The 14356-nt window shown below is 47.7% G+C and overlaps 1 long non-coding RNA gene across 1 annotated transcript; it reads left to right on the top strand.

The window, feature by feature from the left end:
- Positions 1 to 4069: 4069 nt before the first annotated feature.
- On the top strand, positions 4070 to 8992 carry LOC140578572 (uncharacterized). Its single transcript, XR_011982839.1, has 2 exons — positions 4070 to 4371; positions 8018 to 8992. It is a non-coding gene; the product is annotated as an uncharacterized lncRNA (long non-coding RNA).
- The last annotated feature ends 5364 nt before the right edge of the window (positions 8993 to 14356 follow it).

The raw sequence follows: 14356 nt of genomic DNA, 5'->3' as shown, positions 1-14356 counted from the left end.
ATAGCCCCTGTTGCCCTGGTGATTATCGCATCCTGCATTCTCAATAAGTGAATGTTGTTTTGGATAAAAGTGTCTGCCGAAAAAATGATTTAAATCATATTACTAAATCAAGTACAAGTGATTTTTTTCCGTTTCTCTACCTCAATGACAATGACAATGTGGGATCCGTCGTTATGCACAGTCGGCCGCGGTCGTCACCTCCGCAGGAAGTCACGTCCATATACATTAGACAGCCCAGGGGTCGTGTATATCCCCGAGTGACAGCAAAACTCCCCCTTTCCTCCGTATTCAAACATCCAGTGAGAGGGTTTCTGCTCTTCAAACTGCAGGGCGAGTCTCCAAAGCAAACAGCCGGCCTGCAGTTTTGTGTTTGGTTCCTCTTGCCTGACACTGCGGCCCGTATTAAAATGTATGAGTCTCTTTTTTTTTTTTTAACAAACGCTTTCCCCGGATTCTGCCCACCCTGACTGCCAGCGTGTCGGAAGGCCTGTGAATGGGAAGCGTGTTGACAACACCCAAGACAGGACGGCTAATGGGCATGAACGTTACCGCTAATGAGGATTAGCGGAGGCTCGGCTAGCAGACGTCACTGAGGGCTTGCGGTAGAAAAAGTCATGAGCGTTACTGCTAACCAGGATTAGCAGAGTCTAGGCTAGCAAGTGTCATGGAGGACTTGCTAAAGAAAAGTCATCAATGTTACCACTAACAAAGATTAGCAGCGGCTACGCTAGCAAGTGTCACTGTGGGCTTGCCATAGAAAAAGTCATGAACGTTACCTCTAACAAGGATTAGCAGAGGCTAGGCTAGCAAGTGTCACTGCATGAGGGCTTCACGATAGCCAGGGGGCCCGAAAACCCAACATCCAAAGTCACACGGTGTGTTGGCCAAAGGTCTGCAACATCGGTGTCGAGGGTGTCCCCAACAGGCGCCTCAGGGGACTATCAGAAACAGACTCGACCTGCAGAATCCCTTTCTTACCGCCCACACTGGAGGGGTGGCGTGGTCTGCACTCAAGGAGAAAACATCTCCGGTTTGGCGCTCAACCCTGTCGCTGAGGATCCATTAGGCCCGACACAGACCCCGCCCCCCTCCCCACACCCAGCAGATATCTGGGGAGGATCTCTGCATGCCACATGCCAGAACAAATGAGGAACAAAGAGGCTCGTCAACAATGGAGTGTCACCTTCTGGCTTCCTATCCTCCTCCGAGCTTGTCAATTGGCTGCTCCAGGAACCTGCAGACACGTTCGGCTGACGAGTCCCCGTCCTCAGTGATTTATGGTTCTCCTGGTGCGGTTTCATCCGACGCAATGCGCTCCTTCCCACATCAGTGTCATCATCCAGCGGCGTAAACGGGCGCAGCTTTAAGCTTGTAGCAGCCAGAAGCCCCAGAGGCCAGATCACAGCGATCCCGCCGTTGACATCATGTAAATCAATCAACGCTAATTCACGTCATTCAACCTGGCCACTTCAACCCCAGCTGAACAGGGGAGAGACTGAGTTACTGCTCTGTAAACACTGATGACATGAAGAAAAGTTGACTTTGAGAAGCACAATGGGGAGGGGATCCTTATCTTTGAAAACACGGTGAAGGGGTGGGGGGGGGGGAGGCAACCCCGGAGAATTCCTCTCTCCCCCCATCAGCTAAGGCAACAGAGGAATCAACACATACCAGTCATTACTCACAAGTTTGTTCCGGCCCCTCTTTGTCTGGGGGAAGGTAATCAGATCTCAGGTTGACAGAGTCCTAATTCTGTGTGAGAATAACCTGAAGGACGACGCTGAGGGGCAGGTGTATGGCGTCGCCGAGTCCCCGAGAAACGGCTCGAGTGTCAGAGCGGCGGTTACCGTAACGAGCGGAGTGTGTGGGCCTCCCTTCACGAGGGCGAAGAGTACTATGGATTTACGACTAGAGCTGAGAGCAGCCAAGAGCCGCGTCCCGTCGCTCACCGGAGGCTCGCCATCCATGCCTCTGCAATCCATCAATGTCCGCGCTCAGCAAGATCTGCTCGCAGAGCAGATGTCAGGTCGCAGAGCTGCCCCACACTGAGTATCCTGTCCCGAGGGGGGGGGGGGGGGGGGGCAGGGCTTAGGAGCACCCATGTCTATGCGGTCGTCACATAGGCAGGAGGAGATACCAGAGAAAATCAAGATCCCGTCTGTCCCGCGCCGCTTGAGTTGGGCCTCAGAAGAATGAGGCCTCTATGGTCACACTGCTATGAATCGTGGGACGGCGCTGCATGGCCCAGGCGGCTTTGAGCTCCGATGACGTCAAGCGTAAATCACTGCTGGAGACAAGGCTTGGAGCCATGAGGGCGTAATGAGAGCAGACTCGCCCACACTGCCCCCCAGGGAAGGGGGGGTACTGACGGTGCGTGTGGTATTCACTCTGCGACTCTGACACGTTCAATCTGTTGTTAATTTTTTCATCCCTTCTATGAGGGACAGATGTATGGTAATATGGATCCCGTGTTGCTCTTTATATTTTTGGGCCGAGATGAAAAATATCACAGGCGCCTGCTTTGAACAGAAATTGAAATTAAAAGCCCGATCTTTAAGAGTGGTAGAAAAGTCCCCGTTTCAGGAGGAGTGTGCTGCTTCCAAACAGACTGGCCGTGTCACTGTCATAATATCTCTTTAAGAACAAAATTATCTACCTCCCACATTTTTCGTGTGATGTTGTTACTCTTGGGTGGCATGCTAGCTCAGGGGGTAGGTAGGGCTCTTTCCTCACGCCTTCCGGCTTGGGGTTTGAATCTCATCTCTCTCTGTGTGCATGTGGAGTTTGCATGTCCTCCCCACGTCCTGCGGGTTTCAACATGCAGCCATGCTAACTGGTGTCTCTAAATTGCCCATATAGTGTAAGTGTGTGTGTCCTTTGATGGACTGGCATTCCCTCCAGGGTGCCCCCCCCCCCCTTTTGCCAGGAACATCAGCGTGCTTTAACACTGTCTCTGGGTGGCCCTCTGCTCCTGGATGCCAAAGGCCAGTTCTCCTCACTTACCAAGCTGGAAGCAAATTTTCGTTTTACAGGGTAGTTCGGGAAAACTCATTGATATTCATGAGAGAAGCACTACCTGATTGGACAGTGAATGCCTTAGATAGACTTCACCAGCCAATCGGGTACCTTAAAACTAAAATTCGTGAACTGGAATTGCAGCCGCTTCATCATATGGAAAATTGGCCAACCCAGAAGATTCCTGTCCTGTAACAAGCATCTCTGGATGTTTCCCCACAATCCTGTTAGCTGTGTTGGGCTGTCCTTGGTCTCAACCACTTGTTTTCTTGTGTGCCTGAGGTGTTTTGCCCAGAGCAAGGTACTCAGTAAGAATCAATAATCAATAATCCTTTTTTCATGCTCAGGGAACAGCAGACATCACACCTACGGAAAGACTGACTTTCATTCAGCGGACAGTGGCAAAGTGGGCGTGGAACCAGAGCCAAACTCAGATGCTGCTCATACCGTGACCGACGGCTGCGTGGCTAAATGGTCCGTGGCTTGTCTCTCAGCGGAGACCAACAAAAGCCACCTAATGGGAGAAGTAGATGTACCAGCATGTAGAAGGTCCTCCAAATCCAACCAGTCAGGTCTCGGCAGTGGAGAACCACCTTTGAAATCAAAATCTTTGACACAATAACTGTGACATTTAATGTTATTGGTGAGGGAGAAAAATACAACTAAATCTATTACACTGAACATTTTACTGTATTTTAACTCCTGTCGAAAAAAAAGCACCAACTCATATTAATTTAAAATGCACTAAAATTTCTTTGAAGCTGCGTTATGTCAGGAATTTTGGATCAATCATCTGTTCATCCATCTCTTTCATCTATTTGTCCTTGTTCAGTCATGGCCTGGTCCAGGGGTCGATGTTATTTACAGTGAGATCTACAAAAAATTATGTGGAGAGCTAGGTTGTGGACCAGGGGGAGGGGATAGGGGTGGTCAAATATGTATACTGGTGGGGGTGGGGTGGCAACTGAAAAATTAACGTGTTTTCTAATATGTGTTACGCAAGTTACTCATTGGCTGCCTGTGGGGTACTAGTCAACGAGCTGGCGATCACTGGTCTAGTATGAGTGATCATGTTTGAGGACTTCTGATGGGACATTGGATGCAGAGCGACAGACTGAGACCACGGAAGCCCAGGTGCTTGGGAGAAGGAGTCTCACGCTGCCTGTGCTGGTCAGCCTGCGCTGAAAGGGCCTCAGCGGGACCCTGTGCTCCCGGTGTTCCTCAAACGCTTCGCTTTTGATTTCCCCCAATAGCTCTGATCTGTCAACCAGAAAAATAACAAGAGGCAGCTTCAAAGGGCAGCTCTGTCCCCGAAAGGAGCCCCTGAAGGACTCCACCTTCATCCCTGCGCCAAAGGTAAAGAGCTTCATTATGCCGAAAATTGCTTCATTAAAGTAATTGAAATCATTCAACAAAAGGGAAATATGTTAATTAATATAAGTGTCTTCGCTTCTTTATCAATCCGCCAGGTTTATTATTGTGCTCTCTGTTGGATGAATGCTAATTCTTGGGCAAAGTCCAGTACTTTGTATTTTTTGCCCATTTTACATGACTGTGCAACAAATGCAACAAGGGAAGACTTTATGGGAGTCCCACACACACTCTGCCTACGTCCATCTGTCACTCCCAGTAATTTGGACCTTGTGGCCTGCTCACCTGCGGTGTCTCAGATGAAGGACAGTTGCGGCAGATCTTTTATGGCCTGAGAGCAGTGACCCTGATCTCCTGAGTGCCTCTGAACCGCAGCCTTCATGCTATGCGGCAGAATTTCTCAGAACAAATGAGTAAAGACCTGTGCTAAATTCAGCCGGAGGCAGCTGGCCCGTGGGTATCACGCTTAGCGGGCTTCAGGGAGAGCTGGGACCTAGGGCCTTGTTAATAAATGCACAGTTTTGGTCTTCGAGTGTGCGCATGGTCAAATCCACACCAAATTTCAGATTTTTAAAATGAATTTTTGACATGGAAAACTACTTATCTGCATGTCAGGTTCAAACTTGGCGTACGACCGTTTCCTTGTGGCGATGTTAGGGTACTGCAATTAATCAGAAATCTCAGTCCCAGCATGTCCCATATCATGAGCTGCTTAATTGATTCTGCATAATAATAATAATAATAATAATAATAGATGCTGTTGTTTTATTGCCAGATTGAACACACTGTTGAAGTTACATGTGATGGTTTGCACAAAAGTTGTTTGCATAAAGTTATCAATAAATTAAAACACATTGGCTAGGCGAATGGCAGAAAACGGTACAAATATATACATTATTTAAATTTTCCAAACTCCATTACCGTAATTGACACCTCTTTGATGGAAAGTTAACATACATATTATAGTTCCACACTTGTAAACCATTTTGGTCAATCCATAGTCCCGAACTGCTGTGGCGAATAGTGGCAGAATTGGCACTCTTCGAAGATATTGGCCACCATACAAGAAGAATAGATTAGAGATCAGGCAGACGGCTTTGCGCAGCGATGACGAATGACTGATAGGCAGGTATTGTTTGAGCTGTGTGGAAAGATGGTCCCGATTTTACAGAGTATGGATGTCACGAAAACCGATGCTTCGGTATCAAGTCCATGCCAAAATTCTGGAAACATGATGGAGCCCGTTTTCCTACACTACACTGCAGGTTGCAATTCTTCCAGACCTGACAGGATCAGCATATACGCCTGCAAGCGTTCTACCCACTCTGAGGCTCTTAAGTTCGTTGAAATTGGTGACATGATCCCTTTGTCGCTTTTCATTTTCCCACGATCGATCTTGTAAGCTGTAAACAAATATGGAAACAAATTCCTTATCTGTGTTTAATTATTCGTTTTTCTTCTGCTTTCCATTTCTAACTTAATTGATAGCCTACTTTTAGAAAGTAATTCCGTGCTCGTGCACGTGGTGTATGTTTTTATAATATTAATAGTTGTTTCATTTTATTATTAGTTCTATTTATTATTTCCATATTTTATCACGCTTCGTTCGAGAACTGCAATTGTAATGCTGTGCCATAAGAAGTGAAGTGCTTGTCTTTTAATTAAGCACAGTATTGTTTTTTTATGTACTTGAAAGCTAGGAGAAAGGGTTGTATGTACGTAAGATTTATTTTGGTTTTATCGTGGTATTGAGAAACTCGGAATTTCACTGGTACTGGTATCGACTGCTAAATTTCTGGTAGCATGACATCCCTAGCAGAGGTGTAAAGTTCAAGTCCCGAAAGTGCAAATCCAGACCAAGGTTTTGTTTCAGCCAACTAGCTGAGCTCAAAGAGTCACAGTCCAAGAGCACTCAGCTGGTTGGTTGAAACAAAACCTTGGTCTGGATTTGTACTTTCTGGACCTGAACTTTCCACCTCTGATCCCTAGTAATAATACCACTGGGAAGGCTCACAAACAGCATCTCTGCAAGCATTTGTGACACTGGCAAGGACCTCAATTTCAGCCTCGCTAACATTCATCTTTTCGCTGTTAACAAATAGAGGATTTGAGCTTTGACTCAACCTCATTTATATGCTAATGATATTACTTAGGGGGCATAGGTGGAGTTTTAAATGATTTCATGATAACTTACGATTTATAGAGTGCACATTTGGGAGAGTGGGGTACGCATGTTTTTTTGTGCGTATGTACATTTTCTCCGAATCACACTTACGCACTTTTCAGAAATGATCTTAAATCAAATGTAGGATGGTTACACGTAACTTTTTTTAAAAAAATGAATGCTCCATCAGATCTTCGTTGTGTAGGACTCACTGGCTGTTGATTGAGAATGCTTAGAGTGGAGCTGCCTGTGCATGGACATCGGCAGGAGTCTGACAGGCAGAGCCAGAGAAAACAGGAGTATTTCAGCAGGACCGCGGTGGCAGCGGAGAGAGGCTCATACATCACTGGTGTGCCTGATTCCAGGCATCCTCCACTCTCGTCTGCTCTCTTGCTGTCACACGGATTTTCCTGGTGACAGAGGCTTTGGCGAAACACTACAACAGAACCAAGTTGACTGATTTTGCAGCTAAAAGAGTGAAACTTCGTGTAGATGCTGCGGAGTAGATCATGAATGAGTTACACCGAGTGTCAGCGTGTAAGTGAGCTGGAAGCCTCTCGCGTGTAACTGACACCCCCACAGCCAAGCAGGGACTTATCCAGCTGCCATTTAAACCCAAGGCTGTGCTATAAATTCCCCCCCCAGCTCTGGCAAGTTACATGACTCGCGGTACAATCTAAGCACCCCCCCCCCCCCCCACCTAAGAACAGGATTCTATGGCCATCAAGCCTGGGCCTCGCATGAACTGATAGACTTGGCACCCCCAGTGAGCCCCGTGTAACACCCCCCATGGGTGTATTATTAGCAGATGCCTGGAACATCATTCCTACTGTTAAAGGATCAGTGCCACAGAATAATAAATAAAGCCAGAGTTTAAAAAGCTTTATGCTGAGTTTCGAAGGGTCCCTGTGATATCTAATGCTCCTAATAAAAAGTAACCGAATAGAAAAATGCAAATCACAAACCGAGGCTGTGGGCTGTGGTCTCAGGCTCCCATTTTGTCTTATATACCCCGCCCCCCCCCCCAATAAACACATCTTCTTCAGCTTGGGTCGCAGGGACCTGCCGGACATGACCTCAGAGAGGCCCCCAAATTACCACAGTGGCCGACTTTGCAACCTGAAGCCGGTGGTTTTCAGGAGGGAGACTCTGTGACTTTCCAGCCCCCCCCCCCCTCCCCCTACCCCCTAGGTCAGCTGATCCAGCTTCTTCATCTTCAACCCCCATTGGCAGTTTCTGCCTATGTTGCTCCATGTGGAAAAAAGCGTTCTGGCTCTTAGGGGAGCTGAGGAGTAGCTTTGGCTGAATGGGGCACCTCACTGCTGACCCGTCCGTGCTGGACCGTCCATCACGCTGTTTTCCCTCCCCCCCGTCTGTTTATACAGCCCCGGCTGACAGTTATCTTTGTGTTTCTTTCAGGAGAGTGGGACAGTTCGTTTACTTTCATTCCCTTTCATCTCCACGCAGAAAGAGGCGGAGTCTGTCCCCGAGCCAGCGGAGGGGTCACCGGGCTGCTCCGGGACGCTGTTTTCGGCGTGAGTGGAAGCTTAAGGAGTCGCCTTGGTGGGGATGATGGAGCGGAGGGCCAGCAAGCTGCTAGAGGCCAGGCGCTGTGAATGGAGCCCCCGGAGGCGAGGAGGTCTGAGGTGCATTCTGAGCAGAAGCACATTCTTACCCCCCCACCTTCCAGAAGCTGCTTATCTAGATGTTTCTAAGACGACGCGCATTCCTCGACAAAGAACAAGCTTGGTTTTTAATTTTCCGCATGGTGGAAAAAATGTTTCGGAAGGTTATAATATGTTTATTCCACAGGATGACTGACGATAATCTAAGACAATCTATAATTAAACTTGCCCAGATCTGTTGCGCGCCGGCTAACAATTTTGTATGTCGGAATTACAGGAAAATGTGAAATGACTTGAGATTCAATGAAAATGGCTTAAAGGATCACAGCAACACTGATTCGCAGATGGGCTGTGTCGTCCTGGGACATTGAGGGCTTGGTGTGTGTTGGGGGGGGGGGGTCATTTTTTCCCACTTATTATTCAAATGATGACAACATTTACAAGATGTCCCATTTAGAGAAAAGCAATGACAAGGACATTATGACAAGATTTTCAAAGCTTGTTCCCATCTGCAGTATCTGAAGCTGAAGCCAATTAATGCAGAAAATTTGCCTGTTAAAATAATATTTGACAGACAGTACATTTAATAAAACCAAAGGGTGTGAGGGTTGGGGTGGTAATTAAGGTCCCATTGGATCCTGTCTGGCGGCTTTTACTCACTTCAGAGTGTTCAGATAAAGGTGTCACAGATACCAAGAGACAGAAGCGTAATTGGCTGTGATGAATGATGTCTAATGTTTATTCGTAATGTTTATTCGTACATTTGTGACTTTTGTGTGACCCCAAGCAAAAAAATAAAAGTGTGTTTTTTCATTAATACGGGTAGCATTAGAATGGAATTATTATTATTATTATTATTATTAACAATAATATTTCACTGTTTATTTTACGGTGATGGTGCCGAAGAAATGATGAAATTAGTTAGTGTCAGTGACAGCTCACTGGATATCACTTCAGGCAGCAGTTTCCGTGTGGAAACAGGCCAGTCTGGAGCTGCTATCTGTGTTATGTTACGTTATAAATGGTAGCTCACTGATGTGGGGAATCAGACGATGAGCATGTGGTGGTGGTGGGGGGGGGTTCTGGCCCCCAGGGGCTTTATCAGAGGGCTTCTAAAAATGCAGCCTTGCTCGCCCATAAATAATAGCAGCCTGATCTGTCACATGACCCGCGCCACAACGTTAGCGCCGCGGTTACGCTGGCTTCTGATGTTAGCGCGAGGAGACCCTGGTGTCTCGCCTAGCCCTGCTTTGTCCTGACACATGCAGGGGGGAGCGCTGTCACTAGAATCCGCAGGGCGGCAGGCCAAGCCACGACGAGGGTCTGGCTAGCGTCGTTAATCAGGCGCGGACAACACACTCAGAGCACGTGGTCACATGGGGGCTGTGTGATTCCAGCAGCACACAGCTGTGATGTTTACCATGTGACATCACCATGTGATCACAGCTATCAACTGTGACTTATAGTAAGGCATGTGCCACATAGTGATGCAAAATTAGGGTCACGGTATGATAGGGCTGGAAACCTAACTGGGCCAGCACAGGTTATACAGCAAAGTAGAGAATTTTAATAAGAAGCCCAATCACAGTTCTCCTTGGGGGTAACGGCACCCACCAGGACTTGGCTTAATCACACTCATCTGCACACAGCATGTCCAAACCGTTCAGACCAGTCAAACCATTCCAGAGTCTTTCACACATTTGGCATGAATAACTATGGTTGGGTTTCAGAGATGCATCTCTCTGAAGCATCGCTCCTGTGAAGAGGATGCAGAATGACAGATCCACAAATCACACTCCGGTTCTGACGTTCCACGGCGTTCAAAACCTCAGCCGGGAGGCCTTGAGTCTGGTGACGAAAAGGACAGATCCTAGAGGGGCCTTTGGTGGCATCCTATCATAATAAAAAATGATCAGCCCTCAGATCAACACATGATTTGGTTGCCTTTTGGTCGAGAAACTTGATATCAGTTCCAGGGAAAAGCGTACAGTTTGCACCAGTGATCTATGACAATGTCGTTTTGGATACAAACAGAGGGATTGTGGGATAGCGCTCAGACTTCACCGCTCCTGGGCTGGAGGTTCAAAATGCTGTCGAGAAACGAATTATAGTAATTCAGTACGGCCCACACAACCCAGATGAATTTGGATCATTCCTATCACACCAAGAGGCCGTAAGCTGGATCCAAAAACTTTATAACTGTGTCACAGTCATGTTATTTTGAATTGAAAAATGGGCCATATTGTGGCCAAACAAATTAACCGTGATTTGAGATTTTGGCTAAAGGCTGCTGTTAGCATTTTGTGTGCTAACCGTTTGATTTGGGGTCATTGACGGGAAACAAAACGGAATTTATCTACTGTATGCAAATGCAGATGCATGTTAACTGAGGGGATGAGACCAGGAGAACCAGTATCCCACCAGGGAGCAAGCATGCAGGAGAGCTGCGGTCACCTCCCCGTCTCCTCTGCATTCTTCAGAACACGTGGTGCAGGCAGCGGAAGTGCAGTGCTGTGCAGTGGTTTTGTTTGTAAACAGCCGGTTTCATTTCTCTTTTTGCAGGAATGGCTCTAAGCTGGTGCGCGGTAAACAGGAAGCCATGCAGTACATAAATATTTGAACAGTAAAGTAAGACAGCAGGCAGTAATGTGGCCTTTTGTGCTGTTGTGTGTCTGTCATCGTGTTTGTTTATCCAGCACTACCTTCTGAAACGCGGTGGCACTTTTCTCTCTGTGTGACGTGACTGACAGCGGACGCTGCATGATGACACCTTGATGTCGTTCGGAACCTTGGCATTCGGACTCAGATCCGAGCATCATCAGGTCTACGTGTCCCTCCTCCTACCCAGAAAAGTCAGAAGCTATTATCACGTGTCAGCATAAACTGGCTCATGCAGATAGTCATAGACTGACACAGACTCATGCTGATGGGAACTCTGGCTCAGGAACAGACTCGCACAGACTCACACAAAGGCCCATGCACAGATTCATGTACAGACTCATGCACAGACTCACACAAAGGCCCATGCACAGATTCATGTACAGACTCGCACAGACTCACACAAAGGCCCATGCACAGATTCATGTACAGACTCATGCACAGACTCACACAAAGGCCCATGCACAGATTCATGTACAGACTCGCACAGACTCACACAAAGGTCCATGCACAGATTCATGTACAGACTCATGCACAGACTCATGCACAGACTCACACAAAGGCCCATGCACAGATTCATGTACAGACTCATGCACAGACTCATGCACAGACTCACACAAAGGCCCATGTACAGACTCATGCACAGACTCATGCACAGACTCACACAAAGGCCCATGCACAGATTCATGTACAGACTCATGCACAGACTCAGGCACAGACTCACACAAAGGCCCATGCACAGATTCATGTACAGACTCATGGACAGACTCACACAAAGGCCCATGCACAGATTCATGTACAGACTCATGCACAGACTCAGGCACAGACTCAAGCCAGCTCTCCGCCTCCTCATGTGACTCCCCTGGCTTGCCCCCGTGACGATGTTTGGACACGGCGTGTGATGACAGTCCCTCGCATAGTGATGAGTAGACCTGGATGGAGCCTGCAGACTGCTCCGTCTCCATCTCCAGACCTCAAACCGCTTGTGAGTGTTTCCCTCTGTATTTATATTCATGTGGGGAGAGAAACCTCCCTGTCTCCTGTAATGTATTACTGTGAACACCCCCCCCCCCCACCACCCTCCCTAGAAATATGTGGGGGGGGCTCCCTTTTTACTCATTTCCACACAAAGGCCGTTATCGGAGTGCCTTTTGTCATAAACGCCCTTTTAAAGGTCCACCAAACTGCTCCACCCTCATCTCCTGCCTGGGGCCCAGCTGGACTGCACAGGGGCCCCATGCTGTCTTATGGGGGGCCCCTGAGGCCCCGCCCCAAGCCTCCAGCTTTATCCTGGTTCCCAGCCTCAGCTGCCCCTGCCCGTGGCTTTGTGGTTCCGCCTAATCGCTGATCCCGGCCGTTACGCTCCTGCAGTGCGAAGGCCTGGCCCCCACACAGATGTTGCGTGCCGGCCCTCTGGAGCCAGCGGGGGCCCCTCGGCGCTCTAGCTGTCGTCAGCGGGGCTCTCATGTACATGGGGAGAAAGGCAACTCACGTCTACAATTAGTGGGCCTTGACTGCCATTTATTGGAAATTGAGTAACTGGCAGAAGGCTGTCGCTCGTCTGTATATAGCAAAAATTATACAGCGACGTATGGCAGCCATATAAGATCTAAAAGACTTAAACACACAGAACCCAGCTCTAAGGTCTAGACACATAAAGTGCCTTCTAATGTTTTTACGATGCAGTGAATCAGTCTGTATGATTAGATCCCAACCATCCTGTGATTAATGGGCTCTTAACATCTTGAAAATGGAATGAACATGAACCACAAGCCCATCCCTGATGACAGGAGGACAATGGGGGGGGGGGGGGGTGTATCATACAATAACATTTACCAGGCTGGCCCCCTTCTCACCTAGATTTCCTATTTGCATCCGCTATTGCAGTGGTGGCCAGTCGTATCCACAGAGGGCCGGTGTGTATGCAGGTTTTTGGGGTAACCTGTAGATCAGCTGTTCAAACCCAGGTGTGAGGACTCCTCAGCCAATCAGTCCTCTAATTAGTAATATAATTAGGGAGCTGCAGCGAAAACCCGCACACACAGCGGCCCTTTGCGGATAAGATTGGGCACCCCTGCCCTATTTGGTAAGGTTATGGCCACCTCAGGAACAGTGTAGGCCAGGTCGGTGGTGGGTGATGTTGATATTAAAGCAGCCCACCCTGCCTGCTTCAATTTCCCTTTTCTAAGTAGTTTGAAGCTCCTGAGCACCAGTGATGGGGGGTGTGAGATCTCTCGCCACCTCCTCTTCTCCACACGCCTGTTCACCTCCTGAATGAATTTGCTGTCAACGGACCGTTTTTGTGCCGGAATCCCCAGACAGACATTGCTGCTCAGCCTCTCTCACACAGAACACTCAACCAAACCTCCCAGTAGGAGCCAGAGTTGAATGGTTCAGGTGAGTAAGTAAAAATCCAGACCAATATTTTGTTTCAGATAACCAGCTGAGTACTCTGTGATTGTGACTTCTTATGCTCAACTGGCTGGTTGAAACAAAATCCTGGTCTGGATTTTTACTTTCTGGACCTGAACTATCAGTCTGTGGGGGGAGCAAAAACATGGACTGTCTGTGGGTCCCCAAGGACTGGATTGGGAAACACTGCTATAGGGAGTCAGATAAGCAGACTGCATTTATTCTACGTTTGCTGAACCCTCAAGCGTTTCCACATAAAAAATCTGCTACAGACAAAGTAATCAATGTGTTGATTTAGAAAAATTGCTTCCTGGACTGTGGAAGGGAGCTCCTTCAGATAAACAGGTAAGTTACACATTCGGGGTGTGTTTAAAGCTCTATGGTGATGAGCATGAGTGAAATAAATGCATCAAAAACTTGGGAAAGATATAAAAAAAGAGAGCGAGTCCTGGGAAGCTGGTGATAGAAACAGCTGGTAAGTCGCAGCTCACGTTTACCCCAGAAGAGACCCAATGCATCATGCTGTCAGGGAGGATCGACGACGCCGTTCAGGGGCTCGTTATTGCTGTGGACAGACCCCTTATCCTCCAGTTTCCCTTGGACAAACTCCTTTCTGTTCTGGATAGAGAGCAAAATTTACAGATTATGAAGGTTTGCAAAAGACTCCATAATGACCTTCTGTCTCTCAGTGTGTTTAATTTCAGAAATCTTGCTGATTATATCAAAAATGGGCCCCATTCAGGTTCTGATCCTCATGTTTCTGTCAGAACTTGGTGCTCTAAAAGCCGAAAAGGCAAAATCCTCGCCAGCAAGATCTGATGCAGTGCAAAGCCTGAGAAAACAGCCTTACTGGAGACACTAAACTGGTGATATTTTGGCTGCAGGGTCCTAATGCAGCGAGTCATTTGTTTAGTTAGTCACCTTCTGTGGAGATAGCCTGACTCTTTCTGTAAAGACTGTGGGAAAAGCTTGGGCACGTATGAGACAGGCTACTGTGGGAAGATCTTTATAAATGTTTGGCTTCATTTGCACTGATTTATTTATCGATATCATTTATTTATGTTTCTACGTCGAGTGACAGGGAAACTTCTGAACCCGAATTCACCAGTCA

The sequence above is a fragment of the Paramormyrops kingsleyae genome, chromosome 15, assembly GCF_048594095.1.
Source record: "Paramormyrops kingsleyae isolate MSU_618 chromosome 15, PKINGS_0.4, whole genome shotgun sequence".
NCBI classification, from domain to species: domain Eukaryota; kingdom Metazoa; phylum Chordata; class Actinopteri; order Osteoglossiformes; family Mormyridae; genus Paramormyrops; species Paramormyrops kingsleyae.
Note: the sequence above shows the minus strand (reverse complement) of the source record. Positions and strands in the feature narration are given on the sequence as shown.